Source organism: Pinus tabuliformis, chromosome 6 (genome assembly GCF_031772625.1).
Source record: "Pinus tabuliformis cultivar Carrire ecotype Pingquan chromosome 6, CPIR1, whole genome shotgun sequence".
NCBI lineage: Eukaryota > Viridiplantae > Streptophyta > Pinopsida > Pinales > Pinaceae > Pinus > Pinus tabuliformis.
In genome coordinates, this window is record NC_142292.1 from 636,120,303 (window position 1) to 636,136,432 (window position 16,130).

The window sequence follows — 16,130 nt, forward strand, 5'->3', positions numbered from 1 at the left end:
CTCCCTCAAATTATTAATAGCACGCGTGGCATGAACAATTAAAGATATCCATTTTCTGATAAATCTTGGAAATATTATACAGTGTACAGGGCCTTGTAGTCCCCTTGAGAAACACAATGCACTCTCACAAAAATTTCCAATACTACCACAGTAGATAAGGGCTTGTAACCCACTTAAGGAAGAAAAACAGGAAACACAACCTCAATAAACACATGCCATGATGAATGCATATCACATTGTTAAAAAAATTACATAATTTTTGAGTTGGTAGATATAACTACCCAACAATTTGGTGATTAATCAATAATTACATGAAACAGATTTTCCATCTAAAATTACATGATAATAGTAAACATTCATCATAATAGCATATTTATTAGATTGAAATGTAGTAATTTTAACAATTTCATCCAATTCTATTGAAATAAATAAAATCATAGAAAAAAATTCTCATTCATGGAATGTACCACATGGGAATAAGTAGTTGAAAAAGAACAGTTCACAAAATGGGTAGACAAAATAAAAATTATAGAATCACCATGCATTACAATACAACTGATTTCATGATCCAAAATATTTTCATGATAGCCTCAACGAGGAAAGAGAAGATATACTTCTCCATCACTCCTTGCCATTTTTCCTAACTATATATTCAAATTGGTGGTGCTTTTACACCCAGGATCTGTCAAGGATATTTTCACAAGAATGTCAGGATTTATCACATAAACAAACTGTTAAATTGTATATTAACACAAATTGATGTGAACTACACAATATCCTCTCAAGTGGGTTGTGGTCATGTGGTCAAATCAAAGAACTTTCAATGCACAAAACTAGGTTCAAAATCATCCAAAAACATTTTATTGAATTAATGTAGCCAACAAAGTTATCTACCCCATCCAAAAGTAGGTGGAAGTCCTAGTAACCTTGATGGTCCATGGTTGTGGTCTATCTCAACAGATGAGGAAAGATGCAAGTATTGGATAAATTTGACGGAAGATATACCCCTTTTTCATGACATCTAAGAAAAGTTAGAGCCCAATTCCGTAACAAATGGAAATTTTCCAACTCCACAAAAGAATATCACAAGATCTTGAACTGAATGGAAACATACCTTCTCTATTGTAGCTGTCAAGTCATGCATGTTATGTGTTTCCTTGTATGGTTAAAAGAAATATGTTTCTTCAGACTTTTCTCTGGCACTTACATACACCTATGGAAAAGTACATTCAATTAACTTTGAATATCAGATGGAAATAAATCAAAAATATCAAATATGATGTTAATATCAGTCCCAACAAAATATTATGATTGGCTAAAAATGAATGTGTTAGGCACCCTTTTAGGCTATATAGAACCATCCAATGATTGCATAGTAGTGTCAGTTCCATTTCTTACAGAAGAAAGACAACCAATTGTATCATTTGAAGGGGGAACACTGATATTAACTATTGTCCAAGAAAAATTTGGGCAAGCCAACACACCAAAAATAACTTCTCCTTCATCCAATAAGCCCAAGGCTACATCATATTGGTCTCCCTTAAGAAATATGTACTATAACTTGGTCTCCTTAATCAAAATAGTGAAATAACGTAACAAGAAAAAGTGTTGTAAATGTTCAATGACTGACATATCATAGTACCTTGAAAACTGAAATAAGAAATGAACACGAATTGTGAAACCCTCATTAGAAATGAATTATAACACTGAGAGAGGTGAGGTGCATTCTACAGCCCAGTTTGTATGAGATTATAGCATCCATGGGTAACACTTGTAAATTAAAATATAAAAGAAAATTAGATTTCATAAAGTAAGAAAGAAAATTTAAAATAAAATATGAAAATTATATTTATGTGTGTGTTTGTGTGTATAGATCATTGTTTTCAAACTCAGAATCAGTCAAGGGTCAACTTGGACTCCAACTCTGACTCTGACTTCTAATCAATCGATGGTCAACTTCAACTCCCACTTAAACTTAGATTGACACAAAATGATTTGATTTCATGGACTTGGTTTACTAAAAAATACTTAAAATACTAAGGTATAAATTAAAGACTATTTTTAAATACTCCAAGCCATTAGTGACAAAATATATAAAGTCCGCTCATGCACATACCATGTAATGTTTGAATATCTCAAAAACTTTAAAAATTTCACCAAGCAGAATAGAGCACAATAAATGTCAACAACAAAATACATCATTATTAACGAATGGGGCTCTAAATGGCCTCTAGACTCTAAAGTTTGAAAAACATATTACATCCATCTCTCTTTTGCTAGCCTTGTCTTCTTCAAATTTTACAAGTTGATTTTGCAATTCCAATATAATATGTCCAGTCTCCTTTAATGGGGCCATGCATGGGTAAACTTAGCCTCTTATACCAGCCAAGTGTTCTTGCAACCTAGGCTCTCCCACCCCCCTAATGCATTTCAGGCAATAAACTGCTCATTAACAAGATCGACATGGATCCATGCAGGGTCTTTCACTCTTGGGGCTATGGTAAAATTCCAATCTGAAAATTGGAATATGTAACATTAAAAATGATATCTTAACTTCCAATTATGAAAAATTTATACTTCAAAATTCAAATTTGAAATTGATAATGGGCTGAAAGTATGAAAGTTTAAATAAATAGGGTACAAATGTTTGGGACAGATCACTGTTCTTCAATGGTGCTCCAAAACTTGACATGCTCACAAATGCTCAATAATTTATAAGAGAGGTCTGAGCCAAATGGATGGGTGGAGTCCCTTTACTATTATAAGTAGGGTTAGTTTGGTACTAAACTAGCTGACCCATGCTTTGAGTTAGCCGATTCAGTACCAATTGGGCCTCTGAACTAAATAGATGGGTGAGCCTATATGGCAGGTAGTGAACTCGGCCAGGTTAACCAAGTTTGAGTTCACTTGGAATGCTTTTAAAAGCTAATACATAGAGATATAAATACATTCAAGCACAAATCCATCTTAACTCTAGATCTTTGAAGCAAGTGAGATTTTCATCTTAAATTATCTTTGGTCCCACCTAATCCTTAAAAATCAAGAGTTAAGATGGTTCTATGTTGGTTGATTAGATGATACAAGTAGGACATATATATTAGACATTGATTCACATGAAATTAGTTCTATTTGAATAATAACAACTAATATATGCATGAACTTTCCATATAGTTACTACAAGGTTTCTCCCTGCAACATAAAAAATGGAGACAAGAAGGGAACATAGAGCTGTAAGGAATGAAGAGAAATGTTGGTTTGGTGAGCAAGAGAAAAGTTGCAACCACATTTAGAAAAGATAAGGTAAGGACCTACAATCTAGATAAATCACATTATAGCTCAATAGCACATTCTCATGGCTTACCCCTTCATCCCATCAATGGGACCTAAAACCTAGTGTCGACCATGGGGCCCTCCTTCATATTTATCTCTACCTATCATTGCAAGTACATGTCCTATTGTTGATGGAGAAATATCATAGGTACCATCATTATAAATGGTTTCATTTACAAGTGATGTAATGAATTCCACCATATCTTGTGGATCGTTCTTCTGTAAATATCCTAAAACCTAATAGAAATACACAAGTTTTAAGTATATTATTTGAAACCTAAAAAAACTACTGTTTGTATGCTAACTAAAGGAAAGAACATAATTGTTCTTCTTTTTAATAGAAATATGAAAACCATTCCTTTCCATAAGAAAAAATTTGGAAAGAAAACATGGTTGCAATCTGAAGGAATGTGCTATTCAAACAACCATACCTCTTCTGCAACCAAGGAAAACAATCTTGAGTGTAGTTCCCTTTCAAGTACAAATATAACTAAAGCTCAAGAACCTGAAATAGTTTAATAATAAAATATCCATTAAATTAAACTCACATTTATGATTGAAAAACATATATAACCCGTACATTAACAACTGATGTGCAAAAGATGAGAATATAAAAATTGCAATTGTTTCATCAAAATTAAACATCCTATAACAATAGAACAACAGTTGAAGTTCACAATCTCATTGGGCAGTCAAATACAAACTTCGGAAAGAGAAAAGTGCATAAAACTCCTCCATATACAACTCAAAGAAATAAAGTGTTGATCATTATAGTCAAACCTACAGATCTTCTTCATTTGTACTCTTGTTTAGAAAGTTGCAAAGCATCTTAATAAGAACTTGTTATCTAGATGATGAGCCCCATAAATGGGTAATTATATGGGCTCATTTTTCCTCCTAACATAGTTTAATCAACCATTCTCTTAGCTTACTACATTTTCTTTTATTATATTTATGCTTATGGAGTGAGTTGGGTTGGTTATGATGCCATGGAGTCTAATATGTGTTTAATGCATATTTTTCTTGAATTTTGAATACAAAGTGAAAGATTTAATGGACAATTGGCAGCGATAATTCAAAGTGGACAAAGGAGATGATTTATACGAGGGAATCCCATCATTTATTACTACCCACTTCGAATTCTCCTTCATGTAGCTCAAAGCGAAAACAGCCAAATCGATGCACTAGGAGGCAGTCGAGAAAGTGGAGGATAACTTATGTTTATCTCGAGTTTTGGGAGCCAAGCCTCCCCAGTTTTGAGGAAGCTGTTGGAAGCTTCATTTATATAAGTAGAGAGGCCTAGGGCCTCTCTAGGTGGTTGGTCGAATTTTTGTTGAATTTTTGTTGCAGCTTTGCTCTGCTCAACTTCGAGCTTACGTTTGCTAACAGTTTCATGTAATACTATTACTATTTTGATAATAAAGATGAGATCTTCTTTGAGTTATAACTGAGTTACCTCAGAGCACTGAAGCTCTTGGGTTAGGGCCCATTCCAAGTAGCCAAGCTCCTCTTGTTTGTATTTATATGCTTTGTGTCAGTTTATGGATTAGTTGTTGTTAGATGAATTTATTCCTTGGTTAAGAATAGCTTGCTTTTGGTGATTTAGAAGGTTGTTTCCATTTGTGTTTTCTATAGAAGGTTGAACAATGATAGAAAGAAGATACAAAAGGCCAAAAATAGCACCTTGGACTCCTTTCCTCTCTTTGGGACCATGAACTAAGGTCAAGACCCTCTTGCTGCCACAAAAACATAGATTTTACTTCTCCATAGGATTTCTAGTGTTGCAGTTTGTTAGAAGGTTAATGATGTGCTTTAGATATTTTTAACCATGACCATTTCTATCCTTCCTGTAAGTCTTATTCCATGCTTTCTCTCATTATAGCATTTTTCAGCACTTCTTCCCTAGCTCATAATTTAGATTAGCTTGATGCAAAATTCTATTTTTTGATGAACTTAATTTCCTTGCTTGCTTGATCTCTTTGTTTGATTGTAAGTTATTTTGAAGAAAATATCTTCTCATAGGAGGTTAGCCTATCATCCATCACATTCTCTCCATGATCTATGTCCTACAGGTCGCCCAAAGTTCACCTCAAATCTGCCTTAGTTTTCTGCGTTTTTCCATATGATTTATTCCTCTCTCCCGACCATATTTCCCTCTCCTAATGATCGTTGGTGAACCCCAGGTGCCTTAACACATAATACCAGCCTTCAACTACTCTTTCCACCCACTCTCACACCTTCAAAACCTTCAAAACTACCCTCGGAATCCTCCTGTAGACCTCTTGTAGACCCCTTGTAGATCCCCTGCAGCCTCCTATAGATTTTCCTATAGGATTCCTTTTGAATTTTGATTGTGGGAAAATCCTCTAGAAAGCCACCTGAGACCTCCCACGACCCATTCACACCATCCTACATCTTCTGAAGTCCTAAAACCACCCTCCATTTCCACCTAATCATTGCCACATTCACAAACAAATAAATTGCATGCATGACAATTTCACAAAAAATACATAAAAATCCAAAAAATGTTTTTTCTCATTTCCTTCTAGAAATAGCTTGAGTAGATGTTGTTTACTTCCTTAAGCAGGTAATGGCATTCATTTCATGGTGTTCATGTTCCTTTCTCCAAAAATAGGATTAGTTGGTTAAGTAGGGTTTGCTAGGTTTACTTTACATTTTAGTCTATTTTTCCTTTCTGTAAGTAGAGTAGCCTCTGTAGAGTAAGATTTCCTTTCTTTCATCACACATAGAGCTTCTAATGGAATCCATATAAGTTGGCTTGAAATCCTAGTGATCTTACGCTAGCTGATCAAGTGACAACATGTAGTAAGAACTAGTATCTGTGCATACAACACCGTCACTTCCAAGTTTGTTATGAACTACCGGATTGATAAGAGTAAAGCAGGCATCCCGGGAGCTGCAACATTATTGCTGCAATACTGGTGCTCACCACTTTTTGGCGCCATTGCCGAGGAAGAATCAGAGTATTTTATGATTACTACTTTCTTCTATTTTCTATCATAACATTCTGCTAAGTATTTTATTTCAGTAAAAGTATAATAGTTGTTTCTTTCAGTTTCTGCATTTCCTTGCTTTCCTTTTCAATTATGCAATTTCCATTTCAACAAAAGTAGAATAGTTGTTTCTTTTAGTTTTTGCATTTCCTCGCTTTCCTTTTCAATTCCGCACATTTCCATTTTAGAAAAGTACATTAGTCATTTCCTTGCTTTTAGTTCTGCATTTCTTTTGATTTCCTCTTCAGTTATACAATTTCATTTCAGCAAGTTCATTTTAGTTAGTTGCAATTTGTTTGTTCAATCAATTTCAGTTTTGTAGGTACAATCAGTGAAAAAACAAAAACCAACCAGAAATATTTCCTTCCATGTCTCATAGGAATAGAGATAATTCAGGAAAATTCTTGCCTAACACCCCCACTACATGACACAACCAACCTTCTCTCTTCTTCGGTGGCAGTGACCAAGAAGAATCTTTAGGTGAACAACTAGAGATATTTGAAGAACCTATAGGGGAAGAAGAAGAAGAAAACACCCCTCCTGAGCCAATGGCTGAAAATAGAAATGATAGGGGGAATGGAGAAAGAATAGAGGGTGCCTTTCCCATCCGAGAGACCAATGGGGACACCAAAATGAAGAATATAAGTCCTTCAACCCTACCTCACTTCCATGGTATGACTACAGAAGATCTTGACACCTTCTTGTTTGAGTTTGTTGTCATTTATCGAACCTATGACTATGCAAATGATGAGAAAAAGTTGGAACTATTCCCTTCTACTCTCAACGAAGCAACATTGTGCTGGTTCATGGGGTTACCTGGAAATAGAATCACAACTTGGGATCAGATGCAACATGCCTTTAATAAAAAATATGGAGACTATTGTAGGTCAAAAGATACCAAGGAAGAAATCTTCCGAATGACCATGGGAAGTGACGAATCCTTGGAAGATTATGAAGAGAGGTTCCAACTCAGTTACAAAAGGGCCAGGCATACACTTGACCTTGAGTCTTTGAAGTTGGTCCTGCTCAGGGGCATTTCGGAAGGCGTTCTAGACACCCTCCATCTACTGGTTGGGGGAGACATCTACCGACTACCTTATGAGGACATAAAGACTATTTTTAGAAACCATTCTAGAGCAGCTAGAAAGAGAGGTAGGGGGAGTCAACCCATAGCCAGTTCCTCCTCATCCAATTCATCCATTAAAGGTGAACTTGGAAACATGTTGGAAGAATTCAAGAGTGAGATGTTGCAGACTCTTGCCATGCAAATGAACACCTTTCATATCAAAAGGAAACAAGAGGAAGCAGAGAGGGATTTGGCCATCTTTTGTCCTAGATGCACCAGGAGGCATCCTAGGAACAAATGTCCATTGAACTCTATAAAGGTTTATTGAGTTTTTGAAGAAGATCATTCTATAGATAAGTGCCCTTCCTTGCACAAAATTAAAGTTGTATAACGGGGAGCCAAAGGAGCCACTGAACCACTCTATTTCATGAACCAAAGGAGACCACATGGACCTAGAACCTATGAGCAGGGGATGCAAGGGACATCTCAGGCATACTACAACCCCAACCAAGTCACTTCCATACCTTATTGTGGACCTCCTACTCATCGTTCCTTGTCCACACCTCTTCCTTGGTCCTTTCCATCTCAATATCAGGCCCAACCAACCGTTCATTCATTTCAACCCTATGCTCAACCACAACCTTAGTGGAATGCATCTCATTAGGGGTGGAGACCCTAGTACAACTCTCCTCCCACTCTTTTGCCTCCACCACTTGCTCAACCATAACCATTTCCTCCTGCTCCACTAAGGCAACCGCAAATTCCTACCTAGCCAAACCCAAACCCGAACAATAAATAGGCTCAACAAGTATATAGTGGGGCACCATCATGGCCAACTTATGCTGTGGAGATTCAGGATATTAACCTGCATTCTGGGAAGGTTATCCCAGATAGACAACCTCCACCTAGGGAGGTTGAGGAAGATAAAGAGGAAAGTTAACCTAAAGCAATTCCACCCTTTCCTGAGAGACTTCCAGGACAACACAGCCTATCCTAGAAGAAACTGAACTTCTAGGAGAACTGAAATAGTTATGTGTTAAGATACCGCTTCTCCACGCCATAAAAGATGTTCCTATATGCAATAGGTTGTTCAAAGAAAATTGTTTTAGGCGTCTAGGAAGGCGCAAGAGAGATTACCCAACCATCAATGTCATAGGACAGTTGTTTGACTTGATGTTGGAGCAGGTAATCTGTCTGAAATATCTAGACCCTGGAAGGCTAGTAGTTTATGTTCACATCAATGGCACCATGTGTTTGCTACCTATATCAATAGGTTTCATATTTCATGATTGGTTATAGAAGGTCCAAATATGCTCTGCTTTGATGATGCAAAGATCCCATATTTTCATAAGGCAACAAGGTGTGTATATACCTTGATAAGGATTCAATTTTGATGGATGGTCCAATAGCTTAATCTGGATCATGCCATGTTTAAATTTCCTGTTGTAGAATAGAGAAAGAAGTCTGTCCAAACTGCTTAATCTTGGCAGACAAGTAGTTTAGGTAGAGAATAAAGGCTCCCAACAGTTTAATATGGGACCTTGGAAGAAATAAGGGTAGAATTTGATAGAAATCAGAAGGAAAAAGCCAGACAAAAGAAAAGGCACACAAAGGGTTTGCAAGTCCAAGTGCACCCTACAAGAAGAAACAAAAAATGCTAGGCAAAGTAGCTGGGTAAGTAGATGGGGTTGCAGAAGTGATACTCAGTTCAAAACTTGACTTTGGTGGTCAAAAATAAGAGAAGCAAAACAAAGAAGCATGTCTAACCCCCCTTATCCCCCTTTTTTCAATTTATGCCTAACATCCATCATGAGTTGAAATTCATGGAAAGACTTATGTTTTTATAGAGGCTCTTCATCCTTTATAAGCCACATTTCCTATGTAAAAATCTTTTCATTTTGATCTAATCTCTAAACTAAGTAAGTTTCAAACAAACTTAGTGATATCCCCCTCATTTGCCCTCCTCATCCATATTAACCTCTAATTCTATTATGTAACTCCCCTATTTTACCTTTCCCCTACTAGTATTAACACCATGGTGTATAAACCCCAAATTCTCTATAAATATCCCTCCCCTTGGCATTATAGCCATATGTTCTCTGAAAAAGGAATCAAAATGACACCTAGTCATTATGATGAACCTCCACTTCATCTCTCTCCCTATTTCAAAACATTTCACTCATTAAACCTTCATCTGCAAAGAAAAAACCCTATAGAAACCCCATCCTACCCATAACCCCTTTGAAATTATGCGAAATCCCGAAAAACCCATAAAAACCCACTATTCCAAAGTTCCCCGCCCGAAATATTAAATCGAATATTTTAGTCGGCCGGCGGGTCCCCCCCAACTTGCACGATCCGTCGGAGGACCCGCCAGTCGTCGATCTCCTGCCACCAATCATCCAACGGTGGGCGGTCATTTCTGTTCCCCGACCTGCCGACCTTTAGCGTCCGGGGAAAGCGGTTTTTGCTGCCCCGTACAGGGGACGCGTGGCAGGCAGTGGGGTTGTTCGGAGCCCCCCTCCCCGATACCGCCTTTGCCCAAAGGTGGTGCGGGGAACCCGCTTACCGCCATTCCTGTTACCACCTTCCCTCCTACGTCATGGGCACGTCATCCTGACGTCACCTCACCTATGCCCGCCCCCGCGTCCCGTGGCCCTCCACGCAGACCTGCCACCGCATCTACCCGCCACCATGTCCTGCCACCCTGGCGGACACCTCAGCAGCCACGTCACCTCAGTACCCGGGCCCTGCCATGATGTCATGCTGACGTATCGGCGGAAAAGCGCCAAATTCATACTTTTTCCAAATTTAACGTTATAAACGACCAAATGAGCCGTTTTCGGTCATTTTCACGCGCAGAAGAAGTAGCCGTTGTCGACCAGCTGCCGCGAAATTTGTCCTCCAGCCATCAAATTCAACATTTCAACCGCTACAAGTCCAGAATTCGACGGCATTAAGCCTCCACAGTCAGGCCCGCAAGCTTTCAAGCCAGTTCTTCCAGGTATTTCACCAGTTTTCCCACTTTTGCCCATGCATTCCAATTCTCTGTAAATTCACCATTAAAGGACTGGTAAAACTCCTGAATTCATCTCTGCCTATCACCCAAAGTAAGCCAGGGCTACCTGCACCATCCCTGAACTATAATTTGACATTGGAGCGGTCATTCCACGGGCTGAAACCATAAAATTGCCCCCGAAGTGCTCGACATTGTTCCCTTTTGCCAAGTACAGACCACCTGCATTCTTACCAAAGAAACCTCACTATCTCTGCAACTTGACATTTAGCAATTCACATCCCTATGAATTTACAACAAACTACAAAAGCCAGCTTACATTTTCCACTGAAAGGAGGACACCAGACTGGGTTTACAGTTGACCTGCTGCTAAAGTCTTTAAGGACTTGTCAAATCATTACCTCTACCTGTACAGACTTAGATTATATAATGGCAGCTTCTGCATCCTCTTCCCTTAGTGTTGCTCCACTAAGTCAAACAAATAAGGAGCTGGAGGCCTTGCCATTTATTGACAAGGATTGTCTCATTGAAGACTTTGAGGGAAAAAGAGACTTCTTGCAGACCTTCACTCAACCGAGGGAAGATTATAAGGATGGTCATGGTACACATGGGATATGGGAGTCAAACCTGCCCTATTACTGTCTCCCAGCTGTGAATGTTTTCCCTGAGATCATTCACCTATGTGCTCAACACTATGATGTGCAGCACAGAGCTGTCAATACTCCATTAGGGAGGATCCTTTTCTACATAAATGCTGAGTCCATCAACAAGATGTTACAGTTTGATCAGACAGAGTTGCTGATCCCATTCTCCATGAGTTATTTATTGGAAACTGGTGACAAGATGACCAGTGAGGAGCTGCAAAAGGTCACCAGGACCTTCATGAAACCTGAGTGCCAGCCTACAGGGCCACCCCCTTATCTGAATGTACATTTCAATGATGTAGGCAGGCTGTTACTAGACATGATAGCCTATGTGCTGGGATACCAAAACAGTGAGCATGTGGATAAAGCCATGCTAGTGTTGCTGTCTGTTTACAGCCCACGCCAGCCCCCTGCCCGAAAGTATAACTTTGCTAAGTTCATAGAAAATAAGATCCATGATCAGTTGAGCAAAGTAGACAGACAGGGGGTCTTCAGATACTCAGCTTACATCTACCACCTGTTCATGTTTCATCATTCTGAAGCCTTCCCATGCTACATCAGAAGGCTGAATCATAGAGGGGAGAGAAGATCTGTTATCTTCTAGACCTCAGTTTATCACAAAGTCACAAGTTCACCCTATACTTACTGTGAATTTGTTGACCAATTTGTGTACCCAATCTCTTGCATGCTGATGAAGTCCCCTCCTCCCAGAATATCAAGTGAGATCAAGAAAGCTCTGCAGCTCTCTAAGAAATATAAAATAGGTGACTGGTACCTATATGAACACCATACTGTATTCAGGATCTATGGATGTGAGCTCTGTCCATACAGGCTCCCCAAATATGTACCTATGAGGTTGTTTGCCTTTGAGTATTACAGGCAATTAATTCAGTCAGACCTCACCCATTTCCACAGCTCCAAGAAAAAGGCCCACCTTAATTTCAAAAATGAATTGGGCCCCTTCATCATGAACAAGAAAGAAGGGTGGGAAGCTGCAGACCTGATCCTCAAGGATAAATATAAGCTCTCCTATAGTTTTCGATGGGTCCCTTATGACCCTCAAGGTTTCATCACTGCTAGGAGAAATAAGTATAGGCTCCTAGGTGTTAAGCACTGCCACTACCCACACATAGAAAAATATGCCAACTTACAAGAATGGCAGCTGGACACTCTAGTTGAGAACCTAACTGAAGAAGAAAGAATGCTTAAAAATATGAAAGAGCTTGAGAAGACTATTGACCTGGATTATGTGCAGCAGGTACCTTTCAGACCGCCTCACTCAGTGGGAGAAGGGACCTCGGTTACAAGGACTGCACCACAGGCACCTTCTACATCAGCAGCAGGGATAGACAAAGGAAAAGGCATAATGGGTGCAAAAGATGAAGCAGGAAAGGAAAAGTCAGCCCCTCCAACAGAGCAGCAGACTGAGCAGCAAACAGAGCAGCAACAAGGACAAACGGTACTGCCACAAACTAGGCCTCCAACAACCCCCATAATGCAAACACCACCACCTCAAACTGAGCCATTGACTGCCCCAATTTTGCAGACCCTAGCACATGAAGAAAGGGGAATGAAAAGAGAAAGAGAAGAGTCCACTCCTCCCAGTGGATCCTCCCACCAACCAGAAGCCAAAAGGCAAAGGGCAGACTCCCCAAAGGTGGAAGACATTACTGAAGATGTCTTGAAGAGTACAGCAAGAGACAAGGAGGGCAGCCAGCACACAGGGACAAGCTCCTTTCAGCAGGAGCAAACTTTACAGCTTGGCTTGGAAGTGTCCTCTCCTTCACAACAAAGCAAGAAGCCCAAGAGCACCAAGGCTTCTTTCAAGCAAATAAAGGCTCAGAATGAGCTATTGAGGGCTGAGGTCTACAAACAGTTCATAGATGCTACACCAGCCCAGCAAGAGAGACTGATGTCTGTTTATGACATCAAGGAAGAAAAAATGATATTCAGTCAATTTAAGCCCAAAGGGCCGCAGCCTAAGACAGCTGCAGATTTCATAAAAACAAGGGTGGAGGTCCTAGCTAGAGATATACATCCCATGGACCAGATTGAACTCCACAAGCAGACTGGGGAGATGGTCTATGCTACCTTGGTTGAAAAGGCCACATTGGCCCATGAGCTGAAAGAGTCCCTAAAGAACACCAATACTCAGCTGGATTTTGAGAGAATGTCCTCTAAGGCCAAGGACAATAGAATAAAGTCTCTTGAGGAGATCATTGTTGACCTAGGACATGATCCTAGTGATCCAACAGGTGTGAAGGCCCTCCTAAAGAAGAAAGATGATGACCTCAATGTAATGAGGAAGAGATTGAAGCTGCAGCCCACAGAGCACCCTCAAACAGCCGAGCTTCAAAAGGAAAAATGGGCTGAGGACCAACTAGACCTCCTATTGCAGCAGGACCAGAGAATCCGTGAATTGGAGAAAGAGCTGGAAGGAGCAATACAAGATAAACAGTGAGAATCTACTTCCCTAGCTCCTCCAACTACTTCCACGACAGCAGGAAGGTCAGGGGCAGTAGGGGCCCCCACAACAGAAGCAGCAGACACAACTGCAGCCCAAGATGCCAGGCCAAGCATAGAGGAATTGACCAAGGCTGTCAAAGAGATGGAACTCCAGGCCAATGAAATAAAGAAAGCCAAGGAGAAATTGGCAGAGTTGGATTCCAAGTATGACAAGTCTAAGGTGACTGTGGCAGAGCAGCGCAGAGAAATAAAGGCCCTCCAGGACAAGATAAAGGCCTTAGAAAAAGAACTGAACCTGGTAACAGCTTTGGCCGAAATAAAAAGAATCTTGTGGGCCAAAATAGGCCAATCCATTACCCAACAATGGAAATCAATAAAAACGATACATCAACAGATGGAATTGTTGGGCCAAGCACACACAGAAATCAATAAAGCCAAAACACTGCTGGGAAACAAACCAGAACAGGCCAACAGGATGATAGATTTCCTGAATAGGCAGGAATAGGAGGAATTGGCAGCTATAGGTATCCCCAACAGAACAGAAGCCGTTCTCACTGCCAAGAAAGTGCTCACTCTCAGGAACTATGTACAAGCTGTGGAGAGGAAGTGTAATGAGATCAGAGCAGAGGTGGAGGAATTCAGGATTAAGTTGGCAGAACTGCAAGCAAAAGGCCTGCCCAGCCTCCTAACTGGTGTAGGAAAATTAGTCTCCCAGGATCAATTTGCCAACAGAATGGCAACATACATTGAGAACCAGATTACTGCATCTAGCAGTACATCTGAACAGACAGGGCCTCCCTCAGGACAGAGCTTATATGATAAACTAGGAGGCCTATTCTTTATTGAGAATGAAGTGAACCACCTTTTTGAGACTCCTCCTAATTTTTACAGGTATACAGAGGCCGATGAGACCTTAATAAAGATTAGGAGGCATCAGATGCCAAAGGAAGATTGGTGGCAAGCAATGCTTCAAATTCTGCCACAGTAGCTCCAGCTGTTGGGTCACTGCCAGCTTCAGGTCACTATCAGACAAACAGAAGGATAAAGTTAGCATTAAAAGCAGATGAATGCTAACTCAGCATACAAACTACGTCGGCTGGCCAAAAGATAAAGAGATGCGCAAATTTTGGCGGTGTACCCTTAGCCAACTCCAACAGCCACCAAGTCAGCAGTTTCTGACCATTTTCTGACAGCTAAGGGACTAAAAGTGATTACAACATTTACTCTCTCAGCCGCTACACTCCAGCAGTTAGCTGAGCATTTATGGAACATTCACTCTCCATTCAGATATTTTCTTATGTAAATTTGTATATATACTCCCCTTAGTAACGCATAAGGGGTTGGTAATTTTTACTCTGAGGCATGTATACTCTGTACTTTCAGAAAAGTTTAATACAAAGAGCAATTTTAGCTCAGTGATTTCCTGGAACTCTGGTGTCTTGTTGATAATCTAAGCACTGTTGCAGAATCCCTGTGTTGTCTGGTGGAATGATATGTTTTCTTTAAACTCTGTTGTGTTTTCCTATGTTATTTCATTTTCATGTTTTCATCATATCTAGCAATAAAGAAAAAGAATAGTTCAGGACATGTTTCTTCACACCCTGTGCTCAATCTTATATTGCTGTAAATGTTTTCTTCAGGATTAAAACAGACATGAATTCTTAAATGCTCATGTTATATTTAATTCCATGTTGTGACTATTATCTAGAAATTCTTCAATGCTTCCAGGTAACAATTGCTTTCTTTCATATCAGTTTACAGAAAGATCCTTAAGTGCCTTTCTTATCCTAAACATATCACACCCAAGCTCAATTTCAAAGCATTGTTCCCCAGACAATTATCCTGCTCTGCAGTTTTCATTACGGTATCAACACAGCACACCAAACCAAAGGACCACTGACTCCATTGCCCAATGTTATATAAGATTTTGGTAAGAGCATACAAGTTTTGACTGAACCTTTTCCAACCAAACAAATAAACCAAAGTTGAACTTCACAGCTAGCCTAAAACACCAACAGAACAGAGACAAATCATTAAGAGAGAGCCCTCTCTGATTACAGCTTGGCTAGAAGCTGCAATCCAAAGATTGGTTAGTGGTTACCCCGGCCGTATTCCCTTGGGAGTCATAGGGAACAACCTGGGTGTTAACATAATTGGCAACTCCACTGGGGAATGCTTGAGTTTTTTTTTTTACTATATATCTTCCTTAAGCTGCTATCAAGCCTGAAATAAGTCAAGAGGCCTTCAAACTGTTTCTGTATTACATTAACAGCTTTAAGGAGGAGCTTGTTTTGGGAATCTTCATCTTAGCTCTGAGGATATATTACTATTCCAAAATCTTCATCCAGTCCCTTCAGATATAAAAATTTCCCACAAAATCCTAAAAAACAGTTAGAAACTGGCTCCTAAGAAAAATCCTCGGCATACTAGGGCTAATCCTGACCCAAATCCACCCATCATTGTTGATAATCCAAATACCATCCCTAGAAACACCAGGAAGCAACAAAAGCAGGATCAGCCTGCTGTTTTGACCTCAGTTGCAGATTTTCCCAACCTTTCTACTCCACTTAAAGTCCTCTTTAGGTCTGTTCCAA

At 39.7% G+C, this 16,130-nt stretch overlaps 1 pseudogene; it reads right to left on the reverse strand.

The window, feature by feature from the left end:
- Positions 1-1,131: 1,131 nt before the first annotated feature.
- LOC149260257 (3'(2'),5'-bisphosphate nucleotidase 1-like) lies at positions 1,132-3,827 on the reverse strand (annotated as a pseudogene).
- Between the last annotated feature and the right edge of the window lie 12,303 nt (positions 3,828-16,130).